The sequence below is a fragment of the Anser cygnoides genome, chromosome 10 (assembly GCF_040182565.1).
Source record: "Anser cygnoides isolate HZ-2024a breed goose chromosome 10, Taihu_goose_T2T_genome, whole genome shotgun sequence".
In the NCBI taxonomy this organism is placed as follows: domain Eukaryota; kingdom Metazoa; phylum Chordata; class Aves; order Anseriformes; family Anatidae; genus Anser; species Anser cygnoides.
In genome coordinates this window covers 11,328,911-11,345,381 of record NC_089882.1, presented here as the reverse complement: position 1 = coordinate 11,345,381, position 16,471 = coordinate 11,328,911, and the positions used below count along the sequence as shown (strand labels likewise).

Genomic DNA, 16,471 nt, shown 5'->3' with positions numbered 1-16,471 from the left:
CCCCTCGAAAGCCTGACAGCATCATTTCTCATATATATTGATAAGTACAAGACATCCATAAAATCGTAGGCTCTGTAGCCTTCTATTTATGAGAGGCTATCTAAAACTCATTCATTGCAGGTAATATCAGTAAGTCAATTCAGCTTAGTCTGATAGCTCATAACTTTTCAGACTGTTGTATTTACTGAGCCATAGACTATCCTTTCTTCGAGTGTACTTGAGAAAATGACTTGTACTGTAAGACTATTTCTTCTCAAAGTATAATCAAGTGCTTTAAAACGGACTCCATAACTGCAAATTCAAAACAGTATTAGACTTTGGTAATAATATAAAAAATATTGCTTTAATAATGCTATGTAAGTCACACAGAGCATTGGCAGTATTTTTCTGACTCTAGTAACCCACCCAGAAAACTGCCAGTGAGAGTTTGGTGCCGGGCTTAGACATGCTTCAGGGGGTGGCAGAAGCCCCTGTATCGGAGCTAATAAGGAATCATTTATAAATGGAAAAAATTCCTTAGCACGTGACGTGCAGGACTTTCTGGGTGGAGAATCAGCATTGCAGGCAGCAGCGGGGATGGCAGACCACCCCATTTTGTGGATGTGATAATGCCTGGGCAAATTCAGAGCTCCTAAGCAGTAAGAGCAAGTCTGTTGATTCTGGTGGTGTTTACTGTCCCTGTATCAGTTGCTGTCTTGTGGGGCTTACTGTAGATTTTGGTCCTGCTCCTGCAGGACTGATGAAATGTTAATTGTGCTCCTAGAGCAATCCCTTACTGAAGGAGACTCTTCACGTCTGAGGTTCTGGCAGCACAGCAGAAATGCAGGCAATAGAAGTTCACAGGTAAAACTGTCCTGTAAATGCTCTGGTAGTGCTTTACTTAAATTGACTTGAATATTTGAGTTTAGGGAATGGGATCAAAAACCCACAGAAAAACTCCTGTTGACTTTAATGGTCTCGTTGCTCAGGATCAAAGCTGGTGTACAGAATTTGCTTGGAAACAAACTGAATTTGCAGCAGACTCATATAAGTATTAGACATTATTCAAGGGAGTCAAATATAGTCACAAGTGCATTGAAATGAAGCTTAAAACTAAAACAGAAATTGGGCAATGACATTCCCAGGAAGGGTATCTTCACTTACTTTCCTTCATTGCTCATTCCTCTCATTCACCTGCATTTTCTGATGCTGTCTGGGGCTAGAGCTAAAACCAAAGAGAGAGGCTGCATTTCCCTTTCTGTTGGAAGTGGACAGATTTGCTCAGCAATCACTTCTGTCCATAATTCAAGCAGTGAATTGCTGTTTTGGAGGACTTCAGGGTAGAGAATTGTGTTACCAAGCTGTTTCATTATTTTTAAATTTCTGTTTCACTGCTTTTCTGGCTTCTGCTGTTTAGACAGCATCAGCTTTTAGTGCTGAAAACAGTTCCCCTGGAGCCTGGGCTGCATGGGGAGATGCCTTGAGCTCCAGGGAGCTGGACCGCCTCTTTTGGGCGGTGTGAGCGCATGGCAGAGCTTGGGACGCTGATGGCTGTGACAAAGGGGCTGCTAAGTCCCCAGAACCCTGGGGAATGGGAGCTGGGGCTGAGGGCAAAAGCTGTGTTAAAAACACTGGGGGACTAGCAGGAGGTAAGTTGAGGGAATAGAGACAGATGGAGAGAGGAAAGGCAGAGGGAATGTTTTTTGGGGTTCTGTCCAGAGCAGGGTGGGTGTGAAAGCTGGGAGGAGGAGTACTGGTCTCTCCAGGAAATTTTAAGTAATTTGGATGTGCGAACAGCACTCAGATGGAGCAGTGCTTTGAGCCACGAACCTGCAGCCCAGCAGCCTCAGCCAGAAATGTATTGGTCTGTGCTTCTCTTGGAAAAGGGAAAGGATTTGGGGTATGGGTGGGCTTTCATGAAGCATTTCTTGTTCCTGGGATGGAAGTGCTGGTAATAGCAAATTTGTTCCCTGAGAACAAAGGCACTTACAGCAGTGTGTCAACCTTGGCTGGCCCAGCTGTGTGTGGAGCTGCAGCCCTGCATGCTGTGCAGAACCAGAGGCTGACAGAAGAGCAAAAGCAGTAGGTGACCCTCGAGAGCAGCAGATCAGCTGTGGGTGCTCAGAGGTAAGGCCTCTGTCAGCCTGATATTTACCTGGATGAAGGGCTCATCTGCCTGATGCCATTAAATTCTAGAAGGAGCATTTGCTGCCCCAGTTAGAAAAGGGGGAAAAAAAGGGCACAGCGTGGACTTGAAAATTAGGGGAAAACAGAAGGTTAAAGACAGACAAGTTAGATTTGGGTCCAAGCGGTGTTCAGGGGGTGCAACAGTCCTGGAGCAGAGCGGGTGAAAGCTATCTTATATGCTGGTTCTTCACTGGAATGGGTCTGAGGGGGATATCAAGGTTTCTGCTGGGAAAGTTCAACTTAGTTTAGTATTAAATTGGGGAAATTTGACAAAGGCATGCTGGTTTAGCTGTTGGTCACAACACGGGTTGTCGCAGGGTCCCGCAGATGATGTCCCTGGAGGCCCTGTGGGTGTCCCTTCACCCAGGTGGGTTTCCACTCCACTGAGTACCTGAGGGCATTGCTGCTGTGCGTTACAGGAGCCCATGGCTGATGTCTGTGCTGTGAAGTGCAAAGGGGGAGGGGAGTTCCAACATTTGGATATGTTTTTGTCTTAATTTGGCATAAAAATGCAAATTTAGAAACTTTCCCACTGCCTTGTTTTGGATTTAAGAACAGTGGCATAAGTGCACATGGTAACTGTATATAATAAACCTGAGTTCTCGTATCATGCTCGTCATGATCTTAAAATACTTTGCCAAAGAGAAAGCCTGCTGACTCTATCTCCATTTTATAGATGTAGAATTGAAGGCAAAGAGAGATGAATCAATTTAACCTGCAAATAAATTGATTTATTGAGACTGAGCTAAAAATGGTCACAGTCCAACTGTCTCTGCAAATCTGATAGCAGAATACACCAGGCAAGCAAGAATTAGGTGTTTGCTTAACGCTTCCCCCAACCATATTGAGATGTTTGCCTTTCTCTGGGACAGGGATGTCACTTGCTGATACCTCTGGTCACACATGCAGGTGTCTCTCACAGCTGCCCTGAGTCTGTGGTGGCTTGTGCTGGGTATTGCTTTGCGACAGCCTCCCCTCTTGCTGATCCGGTAGCTCTCATGCTTGCACGCAGGCTTTATTTCAAAGCAAGCTGCCTTTTGGGTTGCAGCTGCCCTCTGTGCTGTGTGGTTGGTGCATGGCCAGCTTTGAGTGGAGCTCAGCCAGGGCACGCTGCTAATATTGGTGCAGAAGTGCAAAGTGTTTGGAGATCTCTCCCAGCCGCAGGGGTTGAGATCTTGTTTTACGTCCTCTGAACGGCTGTAGCTGTGGCAACACCAACATCCTTGGTCAGGGCAGGCTCAGGCGGAGCTGTCATCTAGGTTGACGTGCTGAGACCTGGCTTCATCTCGGCGTACAAAACAACCTTTTGCTGTAACAGGTCAGTGGAAGTGAGAGATGTTTGGATTAGAGCTGACTGACTTTGGGAGAAAATACTGTTGCTGACAACTGCAGATTTGTTAGAATGAGAGTGGATTGGAGGGCTGTGCTTGGTTCAGTAAGGGTTTCACCAGGGACAGGCTGCATGGAGCTCCTGCTCACAGCTGATGGTCAGGCAGGAGAGTACAGCCCTGAATGGTAAACATCCGAACCTTTTGGAATTTAAGGTATCTGCAGCAGTTTGCTGATAAACTTAATTGACTGTAAAATGCCTGCTGATCTTACTGGTGGGACTGGGAACCACTTCCTGGATCTTGACAATACGTGTAGTGAGAGCATGAAGAGAAAGTTGCTTTGTGCTGTTCATGGGGTAAAGTATTTCTGTGTCCTGAAATCATCCTTTCCATTTGAACACAGCCCTTCTGCACAGTTCACCTTGGTGCTGTTTGTGTTTCTGCAGCATCCATGTTCTAAGCAATAAAAGGATTAATTGTTTTCCAAGCTGGTAGTACATCTTTTAACATATGTGGTATGCAGGAGGCAGGCAATAAATAACTAAAAGAAGCCTACAGTGCAGTGGCTCCTGCTGAGGATTTTACTGAGCATATAGAGAAATTGATTCTGTTAAACTTCGCTTGCTGGAGTGGAAAGTTAAAGAAGAGAGAAAAAATGCTAAGGAATAGAGTGGTGCACAGGACTGTCATTTTCATTTTAGGATTCTCTCTATAAAATGTACACATCAGAGGCTTGGAAAGGCTTCCTAAGGAAAAGGAGCTTTGGTACAATGTCTCGGGGGCAGAGGGAACCACAGTATTTGACATGCTGTTTAAAAGGCTGAGGGAAATGCTTTAAGGAAAGAATTGCTGTCTGTTCCAGACCTTGGTTCAGGATCCGTGGTGCAGCCTTCCCAGGCAGCACTTCTGATGGAATCAGTGGGATGCCAAACTGAAAATGAAATGTCTGCAGGCAGCGAAATTTGGCCCTGTCTAGGCTGAGGCTCTGCTCTGGAGCCTGGCAGCATCTGGACAGATGGCTGTCCCCATGGACACCGCAGCATCTCCAGCAGAGCCCTGGCAGTCTCTGGGAAAATCCCCTGAATTTTCACACAGGAGAATGAGTGAGAGCACCAGAAAGGTCCTTAATGGCTAGAAAATCAATTAATCAAAGAACTAATCTTTCAGTTGCTTTTTTCCAAGGGAAATCCCTCTTCCTTCCTTAATGACAGCTGCTATAACAGGCTTTTTTCCAATATGTAGTTCTCCACATGCCCCTCATTGCTCTGAAGAGAGACCTCTGCATGGTATGGAGTTCAATTCACAGAGTAAGTGCCAGAAACCTGGCTGGACACCTGTAGGTGTATTTTAAGGACATATATTGAATTAATCTCATCCTGAGACATTCTAAATAGGGAGAACTATTTTGTTGTTTTCTCTTACTGTGCTTTTAAAGCAGGCGATAATAGCAGTCACTCACAGCTATGACATGCTGTTGGAGCTGCCAGAAGGACTTTTTTTTTCCTTTTTTTCCCCCCTGAACTAAAAAGCAGTGAACTAGAAGATCCCCTGCTACAAGCAGACCTATAATTTGCTGTTCTCACGTGACAGGTCCCCTTGATTTCCTGGGGCCCATTCCCAGTGCTGGGATGGAAAGAGTGCCCTTTTGATGTTCTCCCTTCCTCCTCTTCCCCAAGGCATTGACTCGCAGTCACTGGACTTAATTTGTAGCTTATCAGATGGAGGGAGAGGAATGATGATCTAGTGAAGTGACTCCTCAGGCTTTGGTTCGCTTCCCCTCTCCACCACTAACTTGCTGGAAGAAGCCATGCAGGAAATGGCCCTGAGGATGGTGCTGTGCTGGGGAGAGGCTGAACATAGCCTGAGCACAGCAGCATGTTCACAGCTTCCAGGCCCATGTGGATCCACATCCAGCCAGTATGGGCAGAGGAGTGTGCATCTGCCTGCACCTCTCTGTGCAGGCACACCCTTAATCTCCCCTTGTCTTGGTTCTGTCAGAGGGGGCTAATAGCTCACTGCATCATGGACACAGTATGGGATAAAAAACTATTAATCATTGCACACTGCTGAGACAGATAGGTTTCATTCCCAGAGTAAGTACATACACCATGATCCTCTAAAGTGAACATTAACACCCTGGTAACTGTGATTTACATCATCCCTGAAACTACATCCCTGAAACTACAGATGCATGGTGGTAGAGAAGAGCTTTTCGTCTATTAAGTGTTTAATTTGGGAGATACAATTCAATCACAAAGTGATCTGTTCTGAAGTGCAAAAACTGAAGGACTTGCATTGTTTGGTTTGTAATACAAGAACAGGAAGGATTTATGTTAAAAATAAAGTCTCTGAATGGACAGGCAGTCAGGGAGATCCCTTCAAATGCAGAAATGCTTGGCCGCCTTAATATTCAATCTTTCTAATGTCTAGGAAAATCTTGCCCTAGCTACAGAACTTACTGGCAAATTGTGTCTCACATTCAGCAGGAAGAGATTTATCTTGGAAAGGTATTAAAAGCTTCTGTTACACAGTTGTCATCTGGGAAGATACAGTATTGATTGATCCTGGAGTTTCATTTGATTGGTTGCATTGGTGATTACAGTATTGATTTGTCTCACATGCTGTGTTTGTTCCGTGCACTGCTCTGTTGCAGCAAGAATTAGTCCTACTTGCTGCTTGCTGTATGTTTTTTTTCAGGAGAAGAATTGGGCAGAATTCATTTTTCACTAGATGGAGTCTTATAGAGTAATTAACTGAAAGGAGGCTGGCGAGAATTACTGAATTACCCAGGGAACGCAGCACAGCCAGAGTTTTTTTCAGGCATGTGTAAATAAAGAAATTTGCATTCTCCAAATATTTAAAGCAAATATTGTATTCAAAGGGAAGTGTGTAATTTGAAAAAGTACAGAAATATAATAAGAGCTGCAAGCAGTTTCAAAACCTCGCTGTCACAGCTAAGGCAGAAGAAAAATTGCAGAATGGCTGCTGAGCTGCCCCTTGAAATGCGTTGGCTAGGGAGGAAGAGGAGGATGACTGCAGCCTCCTTTTGTCAGCTCAGACTCTGGCCTGAGATTTGCTAAATGGCTTGCCTTGCTTTGGCTTCATCTGCCTCTATCAGTGCTATTGCCTTGGGCCAGAAGAGGTGATGTTTGTGGGGACGTACAAAGGAGCTGGTCTGAAACCAGAAGTCATTCTCTTCTAATTGTGTAACTGAACACAAATGAATCCAAGTGAAGCCTCCACCACTGCAAGGTCCTGAGTATTTCCTCAAAGTCTTGTGAATTGTCTCTCTTATGACTGCTTGTCTCCCCAAAAGGGAGGGTTCCCCTTCCCATGGCCAGAGAGGGTGACATGTAATTAGAAACCACGATAGGCTTTTACGGAAGAAAAGTTTTGAACATGAATTTTAAATGCTTGCTCTTAGTCATGTCATCCCATCTGGTATAAGAAACTAATTAAAAAAAGTGAGACATTTCAAGGCCTACATGTGTAATTTGGAAAGAAATAAATGTACTTAGAATGTGAAATAATGTCGCATGGTGTTGCTGTTGTACTGAACCAAATTTTCATCAGTTCAGGATACCACAGTTAATTGCTAGTTGAAATACTCCAGAGCAGGGCTATAGTCCTTTTTTTTCGTTTGTTTGTTTTTTCCCTTCCACCATTGGTAAAACTAAAGAAAGGTGAAAATGACTCATTTGCTTGACTTTCTCCTGACTGGAGAGAATTAAGAAAGAGCAAAGCAGTGAGAGCCTTAGAGGTGAAATTCAGACTTTAAATAAGCCTATCTCCAGTAAAGTAGAAAAAGGTAAACAAAGCAGTAAGGGAATGTGCTAATTTTCAGTGCTAAATGTGTGTGCGCGTGTGCATGTGTATACACACATGCTGGGGTGCAGGAAGGGGTTAAAAATGCCCAGAGTTCAGCAAAATGAAAGAAGTTAAAGCACTTTCTTCCCCTTAACAGTGGATGAGATGAATGAGACAGTAATTCAATTCCTGTTTTTCTTTGCAAACATCTCTGTGGGACAAATCCCAGATTCAAACAATCATGCCTTTCACACAGGGATTAATCTTAAATTTAATACATAATTTATAATTATCAGCCCACCAATAGTATTTTTATGTCTTCAGTGTTCAAAATATAATACTTTCTGTGAATTTGTAAAGTAGTCATAATATAAATTCATAATGAAGATGGTTAACATCAATAAAGGGCTACTTGCCTCTCTGTTCCACTAATTCTGGTTAGCAGAGGACTGGGATTAAGGAGTTTTGTAACACTGAAGGCATTGCCAGAGAGTCATCTGCAATCTGCCTACAGATAGAACTATACAGATTATATTCCTAGGTAGGGCTTGTATAGAAGAAGGGAAATGTCTCATAATCTCTACATAAAATTATTTGCTGCAGAATGGCTTTTGGGTACCTCAGTGCACGTCTCCTTTGCTTGAAATATATTGACTATCTAAACAGTTGCATGTTCAGTCACCCAACTGGCAGGACAAATGCCCAATTTATGGACAGGTGTGGGTATTGCATCTGGGTATCCTTGAAAACACGCTTCATCAGAGAGAGCTTTTATTGTTCTGAGAAAGTAACTACATTTTAATGAAGGTCACCCCTACGGAAGGTAAAACTGCTGTGCAGCATCTCTCCAACCCAGAAATCAATTCATATTGCTGCTTTCCAGAGCAACTACAACTTTGGCTTGAAATCCATTCTCCGAATCTTTCAATCAAGCTTTCCAGATCATTATAATACATAGAGATCTGCTACACCATGGCTGTATGATCATTAAATTGGGGAAAAAACTGCTACCATGCATATGTCGACAACCAATTTATTCATTGCAAAATAGCGAAGCATTGAGTATCCATTCGGTGTCAGTTGGAGGGCACTGTGCTGTATTTGTTGCCATCATCATTATAAGGGTTACAAATGATCTACCTGGAGCTCAGCATATATCTTCTAGGATGAAGTGTCAACACAAAGATAATAGGGGTGAATTTAGAGTACAGCTTTAGGTGTACGCTTGCCGCTTTACACTGCAAGTCAATAGATGTTGGTTGGAAAGAGCGTAAAAAGAAAGCTGAGGAAGAAAAGTTTAATTCAGTAACCCTACTTTAGGCATTTTGGTTTGGCAACTGATTGCTTACGCTGCCCAACACTGACAGCAGCTAAGTACAGTAAAAATGATCTTCTTTTGAAGAATTTTTTTGTCCTAATCTTCCTTTGTGTAGTTGTCATGAGGAAGTACATGGAAGGAATAATCAGGAGACCAGATGGCATTTTGAATAGTGGGTCTATTCAGACATTTTCAAATCCCTAATTGGTCATTGGTTTTAAATGTTAATATGCTTCACTAGTAAATCATTTCTATTCTCTCTTTTTGATGTTTGCAAAGAATAATGAAAGAAATAGATATATTGCTAACTGTGGTACCCAAAAATCAGCATTCAAGCAATGGTGCTAAGTAGTGCCTATGAACTTTAGCAAATATGAATAGAATGACGGTCACTCAAACTGATTAACTAGTGATAGGCTGCAAAGAAATGCGGGGTCATATTTTGTGTTGGTGTAAGCTGGCAAAAGTATAATGACTTGGGTGGAATTATGCCGATTAATATCGGCAGAGAATGTAGTTTGATGTCTGTAGTTACATCCTTGTTTCATACAGCATTTTTTGCCTGCAGAAGAAAGCTTCAGGAGCGTCTCAAGCAGTACAGCAGGATGGAGGTTGTACAAATGGATTTAGATCAAAGAAATAGATCTGAACTTTCATTGGACATGTGTGATATTAGCTGGTGCATGAAATGCTGCACCGTGTGACTTTTAGCTCACTTAACATGCTGGCTTAAGTAGGAAGTCATGGTGAGAAACACCTTTAAAGAAGGCAAGTCAGGATGCATTCCTAAAAAGAGGTCTCTTGCTACATTATCCAATGATATGATGATACGTTATGTGATGGTAGCCATCTGGTTCATCCAGGTTAAAAATATTATGGGTGGTGGAGGAAGAGACATTATCTACAGAGCAGGACACAGGTCTTGCTGAGATACAGCAATTCTGCTAGATATAAAGTTGCAGACATGAAGCTGTGCTCCACCAGAAAGATAAAAGCGAGGAAGCAAAAGGAAGCCAACCACAGGATGACAAGGGAAGTCAGGCTTGCATTGCTGAAGGAACTTGCTTAGAGTTTCTCTTTCTGGGAATATATTTTTTTGGGGAACTTTTTGGTGAAATACTGTTTCTGTGCCCTGTCGTAACCTGGATTCTCACTTACAATATCTTTCATATTTTTTTCCTTTTACTTATTGGTGTTTTCCCTGAGAATAACTACTTGAAGACTTCAAATGGAAACCATCTGTAAAGAAACATTTGGTAAGGTTTCTGCCTACAGACATTATGAGGCACAAAAGAAGGAAATAGAGAAAGAGAGAGAAGGAAGGAACTGAAAAAGGAGCAGGTGCCATATACCAAGGTACAGAGTGGAGTAGGGTCTGCATGGTGCTGTGTATAGAGTGGATTTCTGACCATATGATGGATCTAAAGTTGATACCCGTGCCTTTACTGCCATCATTTGGCATGGAGAAATACCTGCAGCACCTTCAGGACGGATGGTGGGCACTGACATTACCCTAAGTAGGGCAGGTAAAAGGAATAGCATTAACGCGGCTCTGAGGAGACGCAGCAGATCCAGAGTTAAGTTATGTATTATAGCAGAGGAAAAGCGAGGGAGGGGAACACCAGACAAGGGTCTGTCAGACTTCTTTGAATTTAACATGCACGTCCATCACTGAGGACACTGACTAAGAGCTAGTCAAGACATACTGGCAACAGCAAAGTCCGTGGTGGGCTTCAGAAAAGCTCTGGCACCAGTGAGCATCAGAGAGCAATGCTTGGGCTGGGCTTTCTTGAGAGGGGTATCAGTGGTGGATGCGGTAAAGGGGAGATGGCCATCTAGGAGGTGCTGCCTGCACAGCACAGAAATTAAAGCTTTGTAAGCACTTGCATTTTTCAGCTTCTTCAGCAAGCAATTCTTGCTTTGTTCTGGCCACAACCATCTCCAGTCAATTGATGCCAACGTGTGTGGAGCACTTCAGTGCCTGGATTTAACACTTCTACAATTTAAAATGCTACTATGTATGTGAGTCAACACTATAATGCCTTAAAGAAGCAAAAAGCTGGTGTATGTACTTGTTAAAGCATCTTGTTTCAGACACATTTGGAACAACAGGGGTTCTTTGCACTTTTCATGAAGCGATTGACAAAATAGGATCAAGCTATACCAAGAAACAGCATCAGCTCCAAAAAAAACCATCACCACTATATGTGGAGCACAGATGGTGCTTTTGGTACTCGATATTATAGCTGTTTTTAAGTTGATTGGAGAAAAATATGGATTTTTAAATCTTACACCTGCATGCTGAGAGGAAGCATATGTAGAGACTTGCTGAATCCCTTGGTGTATTCTGAGTGGATATTTGCACGCTCGGAGTTGACGTTTGCCATTCTCCCTTACAATGAACAGTATTTAATTCTGGAATGGTTCTGCTGAAATCAGACAGAAGCACAGGGGAAGATGAAAAGGACATAAGGTTTCTGTCCTGTGTATTAATGATCTGGTTGCAAAGATGAAAAACATGTACATATTTGTCTTTTATGAACACTGTGTGTGCTTGTGGACACATGCACCCAAATGTGTATGGCAACTGCTTGATGCATTTTTGCAGAGATGTCAGTGAAACAGTGAGGTAGTAGGCATGTAGCAGGGTAAACAGAGCAGCTTACAGGGATTAGATCAGAAGAACTCCTAAGAATGGCTTCTTTGCAAGAGTAACAGATCAAAGCTAGCTGAATGTTTAAATACAACTTCATGCAAATGTTGAAGTTTCTGTCCCATCACTGCCTTTGTGCCTTGTGTCAGTGCTTTCCATGCTGCTGAGCCTAACTGGTCCCTTACCTCTTTTTCTGCAATCGTGCCATGTGTGTTTTCCCTTGATGTTTCTATGGAAGCTGTGCCCCCAGTTTGTTGCTGGTACTTTTGGAATTATTTTGCTGGTAAAATTATTTTATTGAAATTATTTGGAATTATGGAATTATAATGTTGATTTTTTGGTCATCCTTTTAGTTATATTTCTTTTTCTTTTTCCTGTTTCCAGACTGCTTCCTCTAGGATGCTCGGATAGCTAAGTTAGCTTAGAGCTGGGCTCATCTCTCAGACCTGCTGCAAGCTTTTGTGACTCTCTCTGCCTTTGCTTCCACATGGAGAAAAGCATCGCTTCTGTAACTCGCGGGAGTGCTGCAGGAATAAATTCACTGAAGACTGAATTCAGTGAATTCACTGTGACCCTGTGTTGGTGATAATTGTGGGAGGACACAGGCCCACAGGTAGGTTGCTCACTGGAGTCCTGTATGCATGGATGTTTTTTCCCATTCCTTGGTATTCTTGCTGTGATCTTTCTGCAGCATGTGAAGAACACGATTTCTCTCTCACAGCTTGTCCTCCTCAACCATGCGGAGGATGTTATGTGGAGGATGCATTTTTTAAACTTGCTTTTTACCTACATTAATAATAATAATTTAAAAAATCCTTATTCTTGAGTGCATCAGATGAGCTGGCTTCAAATATCAACAGGACAATGCAAAAGAGCTGAAAATCTTCTTTCTACCATTAGGTGTCTTCCCCTTGTGAGATGTGCAGTTTTCAGTTTTCCCTCTCATGAACGCAGTGGGAGATCAAAGATTTTTCTTGTCAAGTTTTTACCTGCTTTGTGAGCTTTTAGATGGCTTTTGGAGGCTGGGAGCTAAAGGGCAGAAATATCAACTAGCAGCTCTTCCCATGTGCTGGAGTGTCACATTCTTTCCACCTTGGAGTGTGCAGTCTGCAGGCAAGATGTTTGCATAGCAAGTGCCATGTCAAGTCAAGGTTAAAACAGGATTATTTATTCCTTTATGCAACTTGGGATCAAAGTACAGTGCCCATTGTATGGAAATCTCATTTGAAACAGCTGAGTTCAATTACCTTCTCAAATAATCGTCAGCAACATGCAGTTGCTTTTGAGGTGCAGTGTATTACTTACAGGGAAAGCTGACCTTGGACATACTCACATGGCCCTCTGATTTCAATGCACAGCTTTTCAGGCAGAATGTAAATCCCACTGAGGGTCAGATTCAGGCTGCTTGAACAGCAGCTTCAGTCAGTTAAAGGCCAGATACAGCCAACGAATCAGACATCTTGCCACGGGCATCTCAAAAAAATGGCTTGCACCAACCATGCCTGTGTGGAGCTTGCTGCTGTATTTTGGCTCCTGTGTGCTGGTCGTGACCATATAAACTCTGGGGAGATGGCAGCCTGGCTCTGCTTATCCCCCAAGCCAAGGTCTGTGTGAGAGCAGTAAATGTTTGCAGGCATTGGGTGGCTCTGTGAGAAACCTGCTGCAAATATCTGCTGACTTCATCTGTGTTGCCTGTGTCTAGGGGAGCATGGCTGCAAGACCCCTTGTTAGCACAACTGCAGAGGCATCTCTTACCTGCGAGTTTACCTCCCAGCCCCAGAATTGAACTTCTCTATTTTTTTTTTCCTGCCAAGGCCAACTTTTAAACTTCCCTGCTGCGTGTTCCAAGTGGGAGGAGCGGTGGCAAAAGAAGCTGCTTTGATTTAAGTGAGTGAGGGGGCAGTGCTACTCTGTCTGCCTGATTATTTATCTCCCTAGTTACACACAGCACTTGCTTTCTCTGGAGTGATTCAAGCATATCATAACCTCTTGCTTTAGCTCCTTTATCATACCGGTTTGCTGCTTGAGCTCAGTCAGAAATCTGTCTTGGCCTCTGCAGAGCAGAGGATGTCATCTCGTTTTATTGGGCTCCGATGTGCCTCCCCCATGTTTTTTCAAGTTTCCCATTTGTCATGTGGAAGACTCTGAGAACTGTACTGGATGCTTCTGGGCTGGGCAGAATAGGCTCTAACAGCATTAAAAGCCTCCCTCAAATGTCAGCTAGAGATAAATGGGTGTGAGGACAGGTGCTCAGGAAGCTTTGCTGAGCATGGAGCATGCCGTCTCTGGGAATGCAAACAGCATCTCGCTGTGCTCAGGGATTCTCAGAGAGATTTTTACCAAAACATCCATTGATTTCAGCATGAGCAGCAGCAGACTCATGGCTTTTCTCCAGCCCCCTGCTCTGCTCTGGATGATTCACACACACAAACACCAGAAGTGATGCCTAAGAGATCTAAGCTCAGTTTCTGGGTCAGTGGAAATGCTGAACTGAGTATGCCGTCTGAATTTTGCATTAATACAATGAAGCCTATTTTCTTCTGTCCTGCTCAGGCATAAGTACATCTCCTACACCTAGTACCTCTCAATAGTCCACAACATTTTATTTTTATTTTTTTTGCCACATATGGGAGATACGCCTCCTCATCACCTACTCTGGGTAAATTTGGGATTGCCTGAAGGAATGTGGGATACAGTATATCCTGGATAGTCTTGTCAGACATGATTCTTAATGAGACTGGCTCATGTGCTAGGTAGAAGGAAAAAACACGTCGTCTAGACTGTGGTTGAGTTTTTGGGAATAAGTGAATGACATAAAGAGGGGAGGGGAGAATCATCTGGCAGTATAGTTTATCATAGGTGTCTCAGGAATTATTTGTTGCACATTTGTTGCACTCTGAAGTGCTTTGTGGCCACAGAATTTCTTTCATCTGGGCAGGAAGAAGATCCATGTTCTCCAACATGTTACAGTTGGTCCTGAGTTTGGGATTTGTATTCCCTGCTCTGTGCAAATATTTCTTCTGGAAACACAACACTTATATTTGGGGGCTGAGGACAAAGTGGTATTTAGGCATTTAAGTCCTTTTAAAGTCAGTGGGAGCTGGATGTCAAAAAGGGGATAGTGGCTTCACAAGTTCCTGATAAAGACAGATACACTGAAGACTGAGGCACTTATGTACAAGAGTAATGAAATAATAATAGGTACATGAAGAGGCCTTGAGAGCAACCTGCAGGTCTATAGGAGCCTGAATGTGAAGCATCAACTTCCCCTTCCCTGCAGCATGTGAGCAAGAGAATGAGTTCAATATAATGACTTTTCAGAAGATTGTAAAAGTTTGATGTTGAAGGCATGAGGAAGCGGATTGTGTACTTCTCAAATTGCTAGATTAAAGGACCTTGAATAGAGCATCTTGTAGGTTTGGATTTGCCAAGGACATTCTGATTCTCCTGCTGGAAGGTGTCGAGCCAAGGCAAGTTTTGGAGACTTAGTTTGCATAAAAGAGCATGCATGTGTGTGTTTGTGTGTGCATAAAGGGGTAAAGGTGGCAGAAAGAGGCGGTAAGTAGCTGGGGCCTACTTCTTGGGGCAATTCCTTCCAGAGGCAATGTACTCAGAGCTGGGTTTTCACTTTACAGATCCTGAGCTGAGGGTTGTGAAGAGTTGGTTTCTCCCTCTTTGCGTATCTCAAACTTTAGGGAGAAGAATTGATTTAATTTCATCTCATCTGATCCTGATTAATGAAAAGTCATTTCTGCTAGTTCTGGGCAGAAAAAATAATCTTTGTCTATTTTGTAACCTTGCAGATATATGTAGGTGCATGGCAGGAAGTTCTATAATTCTAGAAATTATGACAAGGCATCCATAAAGATGAAGCTGAAACCCTATGCAGCAGCATTGTAGCTTAAAGGAGCGTTATTTAATACCTATTAATGGAACTGCTGAAGCATAAACACTCTCAGCTCAAACAGATATTGTTAACTCTGTGCTAGCAGTCTCGGAGTGGGATGGCAGGTACTTCATTGTTGCCGGGCACGATGCTCTTCCCTCTGTCCAGTACAGGGTTAGTGTCCATTCAGTATGAGGGCGAGCTCATAGGGAGGAAGAATTACAGGAGCACGTGGGCAGGCAGCAGCCCTACCAGGAGGCAGGAGACCATTTACAAGCTCAGCCTCGGTGTCCCTGTGCCATAGAGACACTGCACTTGTGGCTGTGGTTGCACCACAGACGTTTCCAGGATAGTTTTTGGTCATCATGTTTAGTAGGGAGGGATTTCAGTCTCCTTGTGAGAGATGCCCGGTGTGGGGACATTCTTTCCTTTTTATTCTAGTTTCATCCTGCTTACCTATGTGTTCCAACAATACTGGGCACAGCTCCTGTATGTCATGGGACTGGCATATAAATAATTACTTCTTAAAAGGAAAAGCAATTCATGTTGGATAATTTGCTTGTAAGTTTGAGTAGTTGCGGGACTCAAGAATATCTTATTTTTTTGGCCTTTCTTTGAAACAAAGGATTACAACAAATATAAAAGTTGAATTTCCTGGTCAATAACATGATTCCTGAAGTTAGGGCTTAAGAACAATTGTTGACGTGAAATTGATAATAAATGAGAACAAGCAATTTTACAATCCATTTGCTTCTTGGGCATGCCTACACAAGAAATGTAGTCAAGTTGTTCTGGAGACTGGTTTAATTAAAATTGGTTCAACCCCTCCTGTGCAGACTCTAGGTTAGGTTTGTATTGTGATGTGAAGTGTGATTTTTGGCATGTGCAGACAGTCCACAGATTGCTAATTAGAGTAAGAGGTGAATCGGCCTCAGGTTGAGTTTCTGCCACACAGTATCTAAGCACAAGCTCGTATGGCACGCACCAAAACCTGTGCTGTCCTCTGCTTGCCAAACCAGTCATTTGAATGTAAGTGTCATGCTTCAATGATCTTTAAGAAGGGCTGACCTAAAAGCAGCGCCAAAGAGCAGCAAAAATATGATGACCATGGAACTGGGGCTTGTAGGGCCAGACCTTCACCTCTGTTGGTGGCAGCTTGTGCAGAGTTGCTGCAGCCAAATAGGAACCTTGTGTTTCTCCACAGTGGAACTTTGCAAAACTAAAGAGATGCTTTGCCTTCCTCCCACTGCCATGTAGTCCTGAAGGACTGCTCTGGAGCCCTGCTCAGCAGAGCAGGATGCTGGCTCTGG

At 43.2% G+C, this 16,471-nt stretch overlaps 1 long non-coding RNA gene across 2 annotated transcripts in view; it reads left to right on the top strand.

Moving 5' to 3' along the window:
• LOC106035494 (uncharacterized) overlaps positions 1-16,471 on the top strand; it is a 196,668-nt gene that overhangs the window by 57,246 nt on the left and 122,951 nt on the right. Inside the window, exons 1-2 of one of the 2 annotated variants that reach the window (XR_007166928.2) lie at positions 2,940-3,484; positions 11,660-11,888. This is a non-coding gene — a long non-coding RNA (uncharacterized lncRNA). Of the gene's footprint in view, positions 1-2,939; positions 3,485-11,659; positions 11,889-16,471 lie in introns of those variants that run through there. The other variant, XR_010833937.1, reaches the window with a different exon arrangement.